Raw genomic sequence first — 13,218 nt, 5'->3', positions numbered from 1 at the left:
AATAATAATAATGATAGCAGTTACCATGAATTGAGGGCTTACCATGTGTCAGGCACCATGTGTCAGGACTTAACTTACATTATCTAAATTAATGCTCTTTAAGAAGCCTTCTCTGCTTTCTCTGTCTAAAGAACCCCCTCTTACACCTGAAACTAACACAACACTGTAAATCAACTCTACCCCAAGAAAAAATTTAAAAATATTTTAAAAATAAAAAAATAAAGAACCCCCTCTTACCCCTCCCCACACACAGTAACTTTTCAAGGCAGCACCTTGCTTGCTTCCTGGAGGGCACTGTTCCAGCCTGTCGTCACCTTGCCCGTTTACCTGCCTCCCCTCCCTCATTAGCATACAAGCTCCGGAAGGTGGAGTCCTAGCCTGTTCGTCTTCACCCCTACCCTGTGACCAGCACACAGTAGGGTACTCAACAAATACATGTGGAATGAACGCAAACTTATAATACTCTCCCAAAGTAAGCAGACCGAAACTCAATTTATGACCCAGACCGAGTGATGCACAAAACATGTTCTCAAATTAACAACTTTATAAGGTCTCCCACCCCACCCAGAGCACTCAGAGTGGCCAGGAATCCCATGTGATAAGGGCCAGTGGCACACAGAAGGCCTACTGTGAAATCCCATCTACTAGCTAGAGAGGAAACTCCAACCTGATTCTAAGCTTCCTCAGAGTCCAAGGGAAGAGGACAGCACAGTTGTAAGAACCCATAACAAAAACCAACCAGGAGCCCAAGGGAAGCACAACTATTTCTGATCCTCACTCTGGAGAGAAGTTTCTCCTGAGGACAGAGAAGACATTGTTCAATATCCAATCACACCCATGCAGTAAGGAGGCTGCTGTCAGCCCACAGGCACTTCCGTGTGAATGAAAAAAGGACATACTTCTCCAGGCCAGCGTGACCAGGAGGGCACACGGCTCGGCAAGAGGTGCCCGGCTGGATTTCAGCCCTTGTTCGCCCCCTTAGGCGGGAGGCCTTGTACAGAACATAGCATGCCTAGGGCGGCCTTGCTGAGGACATGCAGGTGACTGTCTCCTCCTAAAGCGTCTCATGTTAAAGTGCAATCTGGTAAAATCATCTCCATGGAGGCCCTTGGGATGCGGTCCTGGTCCTCTGGTATATGTTACCACGACATCTAGGGTAACTCTGCTAGGTTATACCTTGATATGAAAAATGACGGCAACCGCTGGGTTTCTTCTAAGAGAGGGGTGATATTTTACTTTAGCGAAATGAGCATACTCTCCATTCTGGTAAAAAAAAAAAAAAAAACAAAAAAAAACCCTGAACTCTTAATATGTCACTTACTTCCTGTTATGGACTGAATGTTTTTGTTCCCCCCAAATTCAGATTTTGAAGCCCCACCCCCAATGTGACTGTATTTGGAGATAGAGCTGTCTTGGAGGCTATTAAGGTTAAATGAGATCCTAAGGGTGGGACCCTGATCTGATAGGATTCATGTCCTTATAAGAAAAAACTGATCTATCTATCTCCCCACCATGTGAGGACTTGGCAAGAAGGAGGCTGTCTACAAGCTAAGAGAAGAGGCCTCAGAATGAAACCTACCTCGCCAGCACCTTGATCTTAGACTGCCAGCCTCCAGAACTGTAAGAAATAAACATTTATTTTCATTAAAGCCACCTAATCCATGGTATTTTGTTATGGCAGCCTGAGCTAAGACACTGCCCTTAATATCAATGAGATTTATCCCCCTGGAAAATGGGCATCTTTGTACAAAAGGAGAAAGCATAGTTGGTTGTTGAAGCCTAGAACTAGGAAAAGAAAAGAAAGACAAGCGGGCAGGAAATTATTTGTTCTCTGTTATATCCCCAGCAATTTCAATAGTGCCTGGCACATAACAGACACTCAGTAAGTATTTCTTAAATGATGAAAATTGTAAATGATTATAAGGTAGCAGATAATAATAGCAGCTACATTTATTGAGTAATGAGCTAAGCTCTACGTCATACGTGTATACACTGGGCATTAAGCTAAACTCTTTACAAACCAGGAACAGAGCTTTAAGTACATCATCTAACTTAGTCCCTACCATAAGTGTCTGAGGTAAGTGTCGTTATTCACATTTTACAGATAAGAAAACTGAAGCTCATCTGCACAAGCTCACAGCGGTAGTAAGGAGTGAAGTCGGTTAAGATTTGAACACAAGTCCATCTGACTTCAAAGCCCATGCTCTTAAACGCTCTACAAATCTGAAACAATCCAAAAAGTGGTATGGAAATCAGGTATCTGTAAAATAAATCTTAACTGAAATACACCAGGAGTATTTACTATTTAAGGGGAACTTGCAATCGATTCCAAGTTGTATATTTTAAAAAACTACCAATGTTTTTTATGAAAGAGCACTCATGTATTTATTTGTGATAAATATACCAGCTTCATTTTAATCCAGGACACACCCATGATTCCAAAATCGTTTTTATTTGGCTCTGCAATATAATGTGTGACATTTCCGCCAGGAGACTGACCTTCCTATATTTTGCTCAGGCTAGTACAGAAATGGATTTGTACTCCCCAAAGCACACCAATGGGAAGAGAGGGAAAAGAAACAACTATCACAAGTTTGCTGAAAAGTCCACCTGATTAAACTTTTTCCAAAAAGATGCATAATGAACTCACATGGTGTTGTAAGGGTCAAAAAGATGATTTTTTATTGTTGTTGGGAAATTATCATCATTATGTTCCTTTAAATATAAGCAGAAAATCAAGTTTTCCCCAGGCAGCTCACCATTCCATCACATCATTTAAAATCACTGTGAATGAAAGCACAGAATAGCATAAGGGCTCACTGACTTCATTGATTTTCCTGGCTGAATTACTGGGCTCAAATAGTAATTATGCACTGTACATTTTTAAGGTCTATTCTTGTCCCCATTTCAAATGCAGAAACACACCATACAGAGGTCAGGTGAGTGGACTGAGACTGGGGGCAGGGGGGACTTGCAGACATTCTGTCCAACTCTTGACCGAATTTGAGTATCACTCAGAATTTAGTCTTTTAAAATCGCTCCCATTCTTCAGTGTCCGTTTCATGTTATAAAAAAAAAAAAAAAAATTTACTCAACTGAATGCCATAATACTCTGCTTACATCATTTGGGGCAATTCATGTGACAGAAACAACATTCAATGGGCCTATATTCCCCCACAGTATTGATAGTTTCCATTGCTGTTAATGGAGGAAACTTGGAGAGAAAAGAAAGTCCCTGTGGTCAAAAAAGCTAGTGAAAATAAGTTTTACTTAAGCAAGTGTCTTTATAGCAAGATTTCTCAGCTCCTTTAATAGGCTAACAGGCATCTTAAGTCCCCAGATCAGGGACTCCTGATATCATGTACCCCTAATGTGTTTGACAACAGGACACTCTTTAACCAAGAACCTAAGGTTTCCTGTTCCATAGCCAAGGTTTTAGGAAACACTGTTTCAGGGAGTACATCAAATACACTAGGCTTTGAGAAGGTTACAATTTACTTGAGGGTTGTTATGAGTTGAATCATCTTGCCTAAAAAGAAATGTTGAAATCCAAACCCCTGTTATCTGCAAATGTGACGTTATTTGGAAATAGGGTCTTTACAAATGTAATCAAGTTAAGATGAGGTCGTTAGGGTGGGCCCCTAATTCAATATGACTAGTGTCCTTATAAAAAAAGAAGGTCATGTAAAAAGACAGAGATACACATGGAGAAGACACATGAAGACAGAGGCAGAGACTGGAATTATGCCACCAAAAATCTAGGAAGCCTGGAAGAGGCACGAAAGGATCCTCTTCCAGAGGCTTCAGAGGGATCACGGCCCTGCCAACTCCTTAGTTTCAGATTTCTAGCCTCCAGAATAAATTTCTGTTGTTTTAAGCCACTTGGTTAGTGTTACTTTGTTATGGCAGCCTAGGAATCTAATACAGGAGGATGAGACACATGCTTGACCAGCTACAAAATGGAGACTAAATAACACAACAAGAGGGGAGGATGGAAGGAGGTGGTGTAGACGGGTGTCCAAAAAGGATTACAGATACAGCTTTTGTCTATATTTGATATCCTGTAATAAACCATAATGGAAAAGAATGTGAAAAAGAATATATATAAAAATCACTTTGCTGTACAGCAGAAATTAACACAACATTGTAAATCAACTATACTTCAATAAAATAAATTTTTTTAAAAAAGGATTATAGATAACAAAGATGCAAGGCTTGAGAAGAAAAGAGCTCCCTGGTGGCTGGGGTGATTAAAGATGGCTTCCAGGAGAAGGTGGGAGAGGTGGGATCTGGATTATCGGAGGAGCTAACACACACACACACACACACACACACACACACACACACCCCTTGATGGAGTCACTAGAATAAATTGAACCCCGCTTCTGAGAGATTTCTCCCCTGGACAGCTCAGTGGTCATCTCTCTGCCTTGAAGGCACCATGTAAAGCCTAGTAATCGCTCATAGATCTTCCCAAATGAGTTTTAGAAAACACATGCAATTCCCATTTTTGTGAGTTCTGGATTTCTGGGTCAGCTTGCATATCATGAAAAGAACAGCTAAATAAGAACAGCTAAAACAATTAATAATTCTAGATCAAACCAGTTAACACAACTATCTCGTTTCAATAGGAAAACCCAGGATAAGAAAAATATCTCTGAAAATTTGGAGTAAAAAATCTCCATTGAATGAAATAGCAGCGAAGGTTTGCATGGGGAAAGGGAAAGAAATCACAAGAACCTTAACTTTTAGCATGAAATGCATCTGTTAAATAGACCTACTAATGGTGTTATTGTAGCTAAAAACAGCGACTTGAAAATGTTGTGTACATTATTACCGTCATTATCCACCAACTGTAAGAATGCTATGTTAAAACTAACTCAAAACACCTCGAGAAAGGTAATTGCTACTAATGGATCTGAAGTGTGCAAAATTGGACTTCATTACCTTGTCCTCACATTGTGGGGCTGGGGAAGCTGCTCGAGAGGGTGGTTGGTAGGCTCACTCGTCTTTCCAACAGGACAGAGGTTTGAGGAGAGGGCCGGGCTCGCTTTCATTCTGTAGTGCAGGGAAATTCCACACTGCAGAATGTTACCGGCAAGTGTTTACCGGGCAAAGCCAAGGGAAGGAGATGGAGTTTTAGCACCATGCTCCAAACTCTGCCAAGCTGATTCTGTGGTGGAGGAAGGGACTGGAAATACCATAGATTCTTCCTATGCTGAAGATCTTCCAGGTGCCAATTTGTCAGATCAGTTGCCACCAAAATGAGTTGACCCTGAAATTTCGTAGAATAACTCAGAATCCAGGGTTATACAAGCCAAATGGTCACCTCGAGTCATCTTCTGCTCCCAGACACCCATGTCCGTGAGAAGAGAGCAACCCAGCTCCTCATCTGCTCTGGGGTGATACCGCCCCAGCTCTCTCAGTGCATCACACACTTCTTCCTGACACTTGGCCTAACTTCCTTCAGCTGTAATAACTGCTCTTACTCTGAGCTGAGTTCCCCATCTCCTCACCTCACATATCCCCTAAATTTCCCTTATCCCATGCTAATTGAGAATTTTTTAAAAAAAAATCAGTCCTTAAATGTTTCCCAAACTTTCAAAACGAATGTCCCCAAACAGTACATGCATTTTAACACAAATGCTTCCCTCTTTGCCCAACTCTCCACCACCAACCCCATGCCCACCAAAAAAAAAAAAAAAGAAAGAGAGAAAAGAAAAAAGCAAAAAATCCAAGGAAGCTGATTTCGAGCAGGAATTTCAACCTCTTTCCTCACTACAAGTTTGACAACTTAGGGGAAATTTCCCTTCTTTTTGGTGGCCAAAATAAAATAAAGGAGAACAAGGAGGGCCAAATGACCAGAAACTGCATAGGTAATCTCTGACCTAAAGAGCTGCCGAAATTCTAAATTTAAAAAAAAAATTTTTTTAAGTCCTAGTTTGGGATTAACACATACACACTACTATGTATAAAACAGATAAACAATAAGGACCTACCAAATAGCACTGGGAACTATACTCAATATCTTGTAATAACCTATAATGGAAAAGAATCTGAAAAAGAATATGTATATATAATATATATATAACTGAATCCCTTTGTTGTACACTTGAAACTAACACAACACTGTAAATTAACTATATTTCAATTTAAAAAAAGTTCTTCATCTATGTGAGTAATTTCTTCCCAGCCCCAATGGCTCTGGGTGAGCAGGACCCCAAGCGCCCTTGCAAGTCTGTGATCTTGAAGCTCTGAGTGACTTTGCCTCCATCTCTTCACCAACAGACTGAGAAGCAGAGACCCAAATGGTCTTCTGGTTCCCAGGGAGTGAGGCTTCACCCTGGCAAAGAGCACGGGGTGGAGGGGGTGGCCACAGGGGACAGATAAATGCACCACAAGATGAAATGCTGTTGGGGGAAGAAACTTGGCAAACAGTCTGACTTTTAAAACAACTGTCTTATATGTAACCCCAATATAGATAATATAACTTATTTCATCATTCATGTTATTTATTTCTTTGTTTATTCAAGAATTACTTATTTAGCATCTCCTAGCAGCGTTACTGTTCTAACAGTACCTGCAAACAAAGAAGACACAGGTGCCTGGTGCACAGATTAAAAGCACACAATGAGGGACTTCCCTGGCGATCCAGTGGTTAAGACTCCGTGCTCCCAATGCAGGGGGCACGGGTTCGATCCCTGGTAGGGGAACTAAGATCCCACATGCTGCACAACAAGGTAAAAAATAAATAAGAATCAGAACACCTTTAAAAAAACATACAATGAATACAGAACTTATATTCTGATATGGGAAGGCAGATAATAAACATATCTATATGTCAGGCCTTGATCATTTTTTGAATGAAGAATAATTTAGTAGGAAAGGATAACAAGGTGGGAATTCCCTGGTGGTTCAGTGGTTAGGACTCTGTGCTTTCACCGCCGAGGGCGCGGGTTTGATCCCTAGTATGGGGACTGAGATCCCACAAGCCGCTCGGCATGGCCAAAAAAAAAAAAAAGAGAGGATGACAAGGTGAAGTGCTCTTTTAAAATGGGTGCTCAGGACATGCAAAAAGCACTGAAAGAAAGTGAGATATCTGGGGGAACAGCCTTCTGGGCAGAGGGAGAGAAGTGCAAACGCCTTGAGAAGAAGACCAAAGAGGCCAGGGGAGTGGAGCACAGCCCAGGAGGAGGAGAGTAAGATAGATGGCATCAGAGAGCAATACGTGGTTGGGCTTTAAAACCTCAGGGAGGACATGGGATTTTATTCTGAGGGAGATTAGAAGCCGCTGGAAGGTTTGAGCTGAGGAGGGATAAGGTCTGAGCTGTTTTATTAAAAGGATCACAATGGTTGCTGTGTGGACAGTAGACATCCCAGGGACAAGGATGGCAGCGGGAGGCCAGGGAGAAAGCCACGGCAGCAATCCAGGGGAGAGACTCGGGGGGAGAGAAGTGGTCAGATTCCAGGTGTGTTTTGAACAAGAAGCGAACAGGAACTGCTCGTGGGTGGGATGAGGGGGATGAGAAGGAACCAAACACGACTGGCTGGAGTGACTAGAAGAACCGGCGAAGTCGGCAGACCTGCGGTCCAGCCCTGCTCCACCACCAACAGTGACCTTGTACAACCTCTCTGGGTCTTCATGTCAAAAGTGAGATGGTTGGACTAAAATTTTCTAAATTTCTTGTGGACTCTGACATTTTTCACTTCATTTTTGGCATGAAGTAAGAGTATAAAGCAGATCATTTTTTTAAATTAAATTTATTTATTTACTTATTTTTGGCTGCATTGGGTCTTCGTTGCTGTGCACGGTCTTTCTCTAGTTGCGGCGAGCGGGGGCTGCTCTTCGTTGTGGTGCACGGGCTTCTCATTGCGGTGGCTTCTCTTGTTGTGGAGCACGGGCTGTAAGCGCACGGGCTTCAGTGGTGGTGGCACGCGGGCTTAGTTGCTCTGAGGCACGTGGATCTTCCCGGATCAGGGATCGAACCCGTGTCCCCTGCATTGGCAGGCAGACTCTCAACCACTGCTCCACCAGGGAAGTCCCCAGATGATTTTTTAAATACTCAGGTATTACATCTGTGTTCTTACGGTTCAAATAATTCTCTTTTCAAACACCTATATTGTCATCATCCCTTTCAATTGTCTCTTCTTCCATTTTTAATTAATCCAGCTCTACCAGATCTCCAGTTGTCAAAGGCTTTGCTCCGTATTGTTATTAACAACTTTATGAAAACTTGGATCTTCTGCAAGATTTGCACATTTACTTTGCAATCTATTTATATTTTATTTGCATTAGGGTTGTCAAATGTTTCCAATACCCTGAAATTAGCTGAGACGGACTGAGAGCCGAAAATGTTAAAGATATTGACCCAATGGGCAGGATTAAAACTCCGGTGTTAAACAGGGAGGGTTGTTTGAGTGGAGGCTGATTTCATAAGTGGTCACATTACTACTGAAAATTTCCTTGTTAGAATGACTTTTCCTTCCGTATGCAACTAGGGCCTCAGATAATGAACACTCAGAGAACAAACGGATCCTTACCCCAATAAACAGCTTTGAAAAGTTTCCCATAATGGGTCTGGGATGTCTTTTAGCAGATAGGCATGGCGTTTTAACATCTAGTTCCAAATCTGTGTGTGTGTGTATAATTATAATTATGAGTACTAACTATTCTGTGGGTCCCAATAGAGAAAATATTTTGGAAAATCGGTCCCTAGACTTATCATATAGACATAGAGATAATAAGGATGAAGAAAAATGTAAAAGCACATTTCCTATTTTTCTTTGGAAATAAATTCATTTTTCTTTTTTCTTTTTAATTTTTGGCAAGAGCCCACTGTCATTATACAGCCCTTTACTACTCAAGGTTGGCACAGTACTTGACTTGCTGCCCGCTGTACCACGAGAAGTTCCCAAGCAAGTCCTGTGCTCTCTGGAATGAGAGAGCCTGGGGGAGCCAGGAGAGTCATGCTGACGAGAAGAACAAAGGGAGACGGGAAACCGGTAAATTGACCAGGTAGGTCCTGCTAGGACTCCCCTTGTCCTGTTTACCATTTCACTTGAGTTTCATGGTGCAGATTCTGTGGGGAACCCATCCTAGAGTCCCAGCCAAGAAGGAGCCCCTTTGGAGAGCCTGCGGGTCTTCACACCACTTCTCCTGAAGCAGCTGACAAGGAAAGGTGGCATTCCTCCTGCTCCATCCTAGGGGGACTAAAAAAAACCCAAAAAACTTAAAGGAACCAGAGGAGAGACATTCATATCATTCCCATTTGCTCGTTTCAGCTTTTTAAGACAAGAGAAAATTCTGTGTAAGACAATAGACTCTGGGACCCAATAAGAATAAGCAAAGTTTTACAAAGCAGCCAGAGGAATGAGCTAGGGAAAGAGAAACATAAAAGGAGATGGTGCTCCATTAACACCTTTAGTTTCCTTGAAAACACATGTCACAGGGATGAAGCATATAGTTAGTTCTGCAGGACTCATCATGATCAGGGGAAAGCACTTCAAAACCTACATCCTTCTTATGGGAGTGCATGTGAGAGAGAGCCGATTAGCAATTATCTCTATTGCTTGAATTAATCTGGCACTAACTGAACAGTCACATTAGCTCAGAGATGGAAATATGAAGACAATAACGTGCCTCCACTTCCCTGACCCACCAGACACACACACACACACGCACGCACGCACGCACGCAGGCATCCCGTGACAGACACCGTTAAATGATATCGACAGTTCCATGCGAGCTGCAGCATCAGGACTTGGTAGAGTGCCTACTGTAGTAAGTGTTTTGTAAATATCTGTTGAATGAATGAATCACTGCACTCTTCCTCCCTGAGCCTAGATGCTGCCTTAGAGCCCTGCTCAACAAAGCAATTGAATTCTAAGAACTTTACTACCAATCAAATAGCCATGGCACACAAATTTAAACCTGCCTCTGGTCCCTATACAAAAGGCTAAATCATAACACTCTCCTTTTAAGTGATGAGATTTGTATAGAAACTTTAGGTAGATTCCTGGGTTACTTTGAGCTCCATCATGACATCCAGGTTAATTTGATGTTGTTGTTTTCACCGTGAGGCATACAGCTTCACATATTTGTAAACAACAAATTCAGTTTGAAACATAAAGCCTAAATAATGGATGCTCTCATAAATCACTATTTATTGGTGCTGCTTGCACATATTTAATAATGATGTTTTTCTCTAATTACTGTGTTTGGACTACATTTTAAGATCTCTTTTTTTGGTAATTCAGGTAGACATCATAATGCTCAACAATATTTCCAGTTCTCTCTCCTTCCTGAACATACAGACAATCACATTTTCCTGACCCCAGGCGATCAGGTGAGGTCATGTGCTTAGTTTTGACCCAAAGGCTATAACTGTGTGTCACTTCCAGGTTGAAGCACTTAAGAGACGATGCTCAATTTTCTGCACACTCATCACCTGCCATGGTCATCCTGAAATCATGTCTTAAGATCAAGGTGCCATAAAATCCAAGCAGACTGGATTGTTGAGTTGTACCCCATTGGATGACAGCTACCTGAGTGAGAAATAAACCTGATTATGTAAAGGCACTAAGATTTTGCTGCTATTGGTTACTATAGCATAACCTAGCTTACCGTAACACAGTAAAGATGAGGCCTGTCAGTTGTGATGGAATACCCGTCCCCTGATCTCAGTCGAGTGCAATTTAAGAGTGGCAACCAGATTCTCAAAAGTTACAGGGTCAAAACAGTTGATGAAAGAGCAAAGCAGAGAAGAGGTGAAGATAGAGAGGGCAGGGGAAGGAAGGAGGAGATGGCAGGGGCAAAGAAAGATGAACAGAGGAATCCATTACCAGGAAATTTGTGATAATGCATTTGGCCAGTGGGATTTGTCCTTACCCAAGACACCAGACACACTGATGCCAGCTAAGGGAAACCCCAGCTGTCACTCCTAACTCTTCTCCACTCCCCTACCCTCTGTTCCGACACCTCCCTCAAGCTCAGCCATGGGCGCCGTCTCCCTTCCGCTGAGTTAAAATGAGCTAAGCAGAACACGCAGCTGATTGAAGTTGGGGTTTTTGACTCTGCACTTTTCAAACAACTAGTTTCATAAAGCCAGAGCAAAGTCGAACTTTACTCCAGATACTGGTTTGGCAAGTATATTGTAAACAGTCAAGCTTAAATCCCAACTTGATCCAGTAATAAAGATTTTGCATGATTTCAGCTGTTTCCCAAAGACAGGTTCCAGGAAAGAAGACTGTGGTTTTACAGTATTAGTAACAGCAAAAATGGGAAATAGTCTAAGTGATCAGCTAAAGAGAAATTCATTAAAAAACAAACAACAACAGCAACAAAAACAGGAGACACCCATGAAATAGAATGTTATGGGTAAAGCAAAATGGTGTTTTCAAAGAATGTCTCAAAGGATGTGGAAATAACTTAGAATACAAGGTTAGGTGAACAAAAAGATGCAAAATTTTCTAAACAGAATCATCTCAATTTTACATAACAACACATGACATGCATAAAAAGACTAGAAGGAAATATATTAAAAATGTTACCAGTGACTATCTCTGAGTGATAGGTTATGGTGATCTTTATTTCTTCTTCAAAAGTGTCAAAATTTTTTCAAGTTCTCATTAATGAATATATACGATTTTAAATCAGAGGAAAACTTTTATTTTAAACAAACTAAATTTGTATCAGGGCTTCAGTGATTTTATGATTCCAGGGTATGTTCTGGGGTGAGGAAAGCTTTGGCTCAATCCTCTATACCGCCTAAATGCAATCCTAGACAACAGTCATAAATGTGCAATATGATGGCTCTGTTGAAAGGATGTTTTATTTCTATATTTTTCAGTTGATATATTATTTAATTAAATAAAATACGATTATAACACTGTTCAGAGCCTTGTTGTTAAATTATTTATAAAAAATCTTTTGGTAATATAAGGCTATTATATTATTAGCTCATTTGAAATCCAGGGATTCTTAAGATAATTCAGCATGGCTGGGAGGAAGGTGCTGGATCCTCCAGGCCTCTGGCACATCCTACACTGGACTTTGTCAGGAGAAACACAGCCCTGTTTGGAAAAGAGCCCTACCCAACCTCCACATTGGAGTCCTAGGGCTGCCCCTGCACCGCAGGCCAGGGTGCAGGCATCCAAGCAGGCATGAAATCTGCTCTAATGCCCAAGACTCCTCCGCAGAGCTGGAAGCAGTCAAGGATGGCATCAAGTTTCCAGGGTTGCTTTAGGAGTGGGGGGAATCTCAAAGGTCAGTTTCGATCTGGAAAATCTTGAGATGAATCGTGAAGGGAATACTAGAAGTTGCTCCTGGGGCTTCCAAATAGGTTCAAGCTCCCAGGCACAAAGCAAGGACTTCTTTATCGTCTCCTCTCCCTCCCATCCTGGAGCTGACTGGGAGCTCATAAAACAGAGGGCCACCTGCTCATGCTGCAGCCTGGCTTGCTGAGGACCAGCCAATCAACTAGTTCTTCCTGGACAGCCAGCACATGCCAAGTACTGGCAGGGCACTGCCCAACATTTGAGGTAAACAAAGCAGAAAAGGCGTATAATCTAGTGCTTCTCCAACTTTCTAAGTGTGCACGCACATCACTAGGGGATCTTGTTAAAAGTACACATTCTGTCCCAATAGATCTGGGGTAGGGCCTGAGAGTCCAATAAGCTTCCAGGTGAGGTCGATACTTCTAGCACTTGGACGATATTTTAAGTATCAAAGGTCTAGTGGGAGGGGGAAAAAGTCCAGCGGGAAAAACATATACAAAAAAATAAGCTACTACTATTGAATACCTAGAGTGTGCCAAGCAGTAGGAGAGCTTATTACATGAGTTCTATCCCTGGGTTTCTCCCAGCCTGGATCTTAGTAACAGGTGTCTGGAGGGACACTGAAGCCACTGGGACAGATAGGAGGTGCCTATGGTCAAACCTGTGCCCACGTGTGGATGGGCCAGTTAGAGCAATTGGCATGTTAATCTTCCACCAAACCTCAACCTTACCGTTGGGTGCTCACTATGAAAATATGATCCAGTAACCTCAGGATCTGAGGCTTAATCCATAAGGAAACCACAACAGGAATATAAGTATTACAAACGGGTCTTTAGATCACTTCTTAGGTCCTTTCCAATTCTAGGAACCTATGAACATAACAGATGTAGAAACCTATAAATAGCCATTAGCCAACTTCTGGCCAAGCAGAGACATCGTAAA

Source organism: Balaenoptera borealis (genome assembly GCF_965194805.1).
Source record: "Balaenoptera borealis genome assembly, chromosome: 1".
Taxonomy (NCBI): domain Eukaryota; kingdom Metazoa; phylum Chordata; class Mammalia; order Artiodactyla; family Balaenopteridae; genus Balaenoptera; species Balaenoptera borealis.
Note: the sequence above shows the minus strand (reverse complement) of the source record.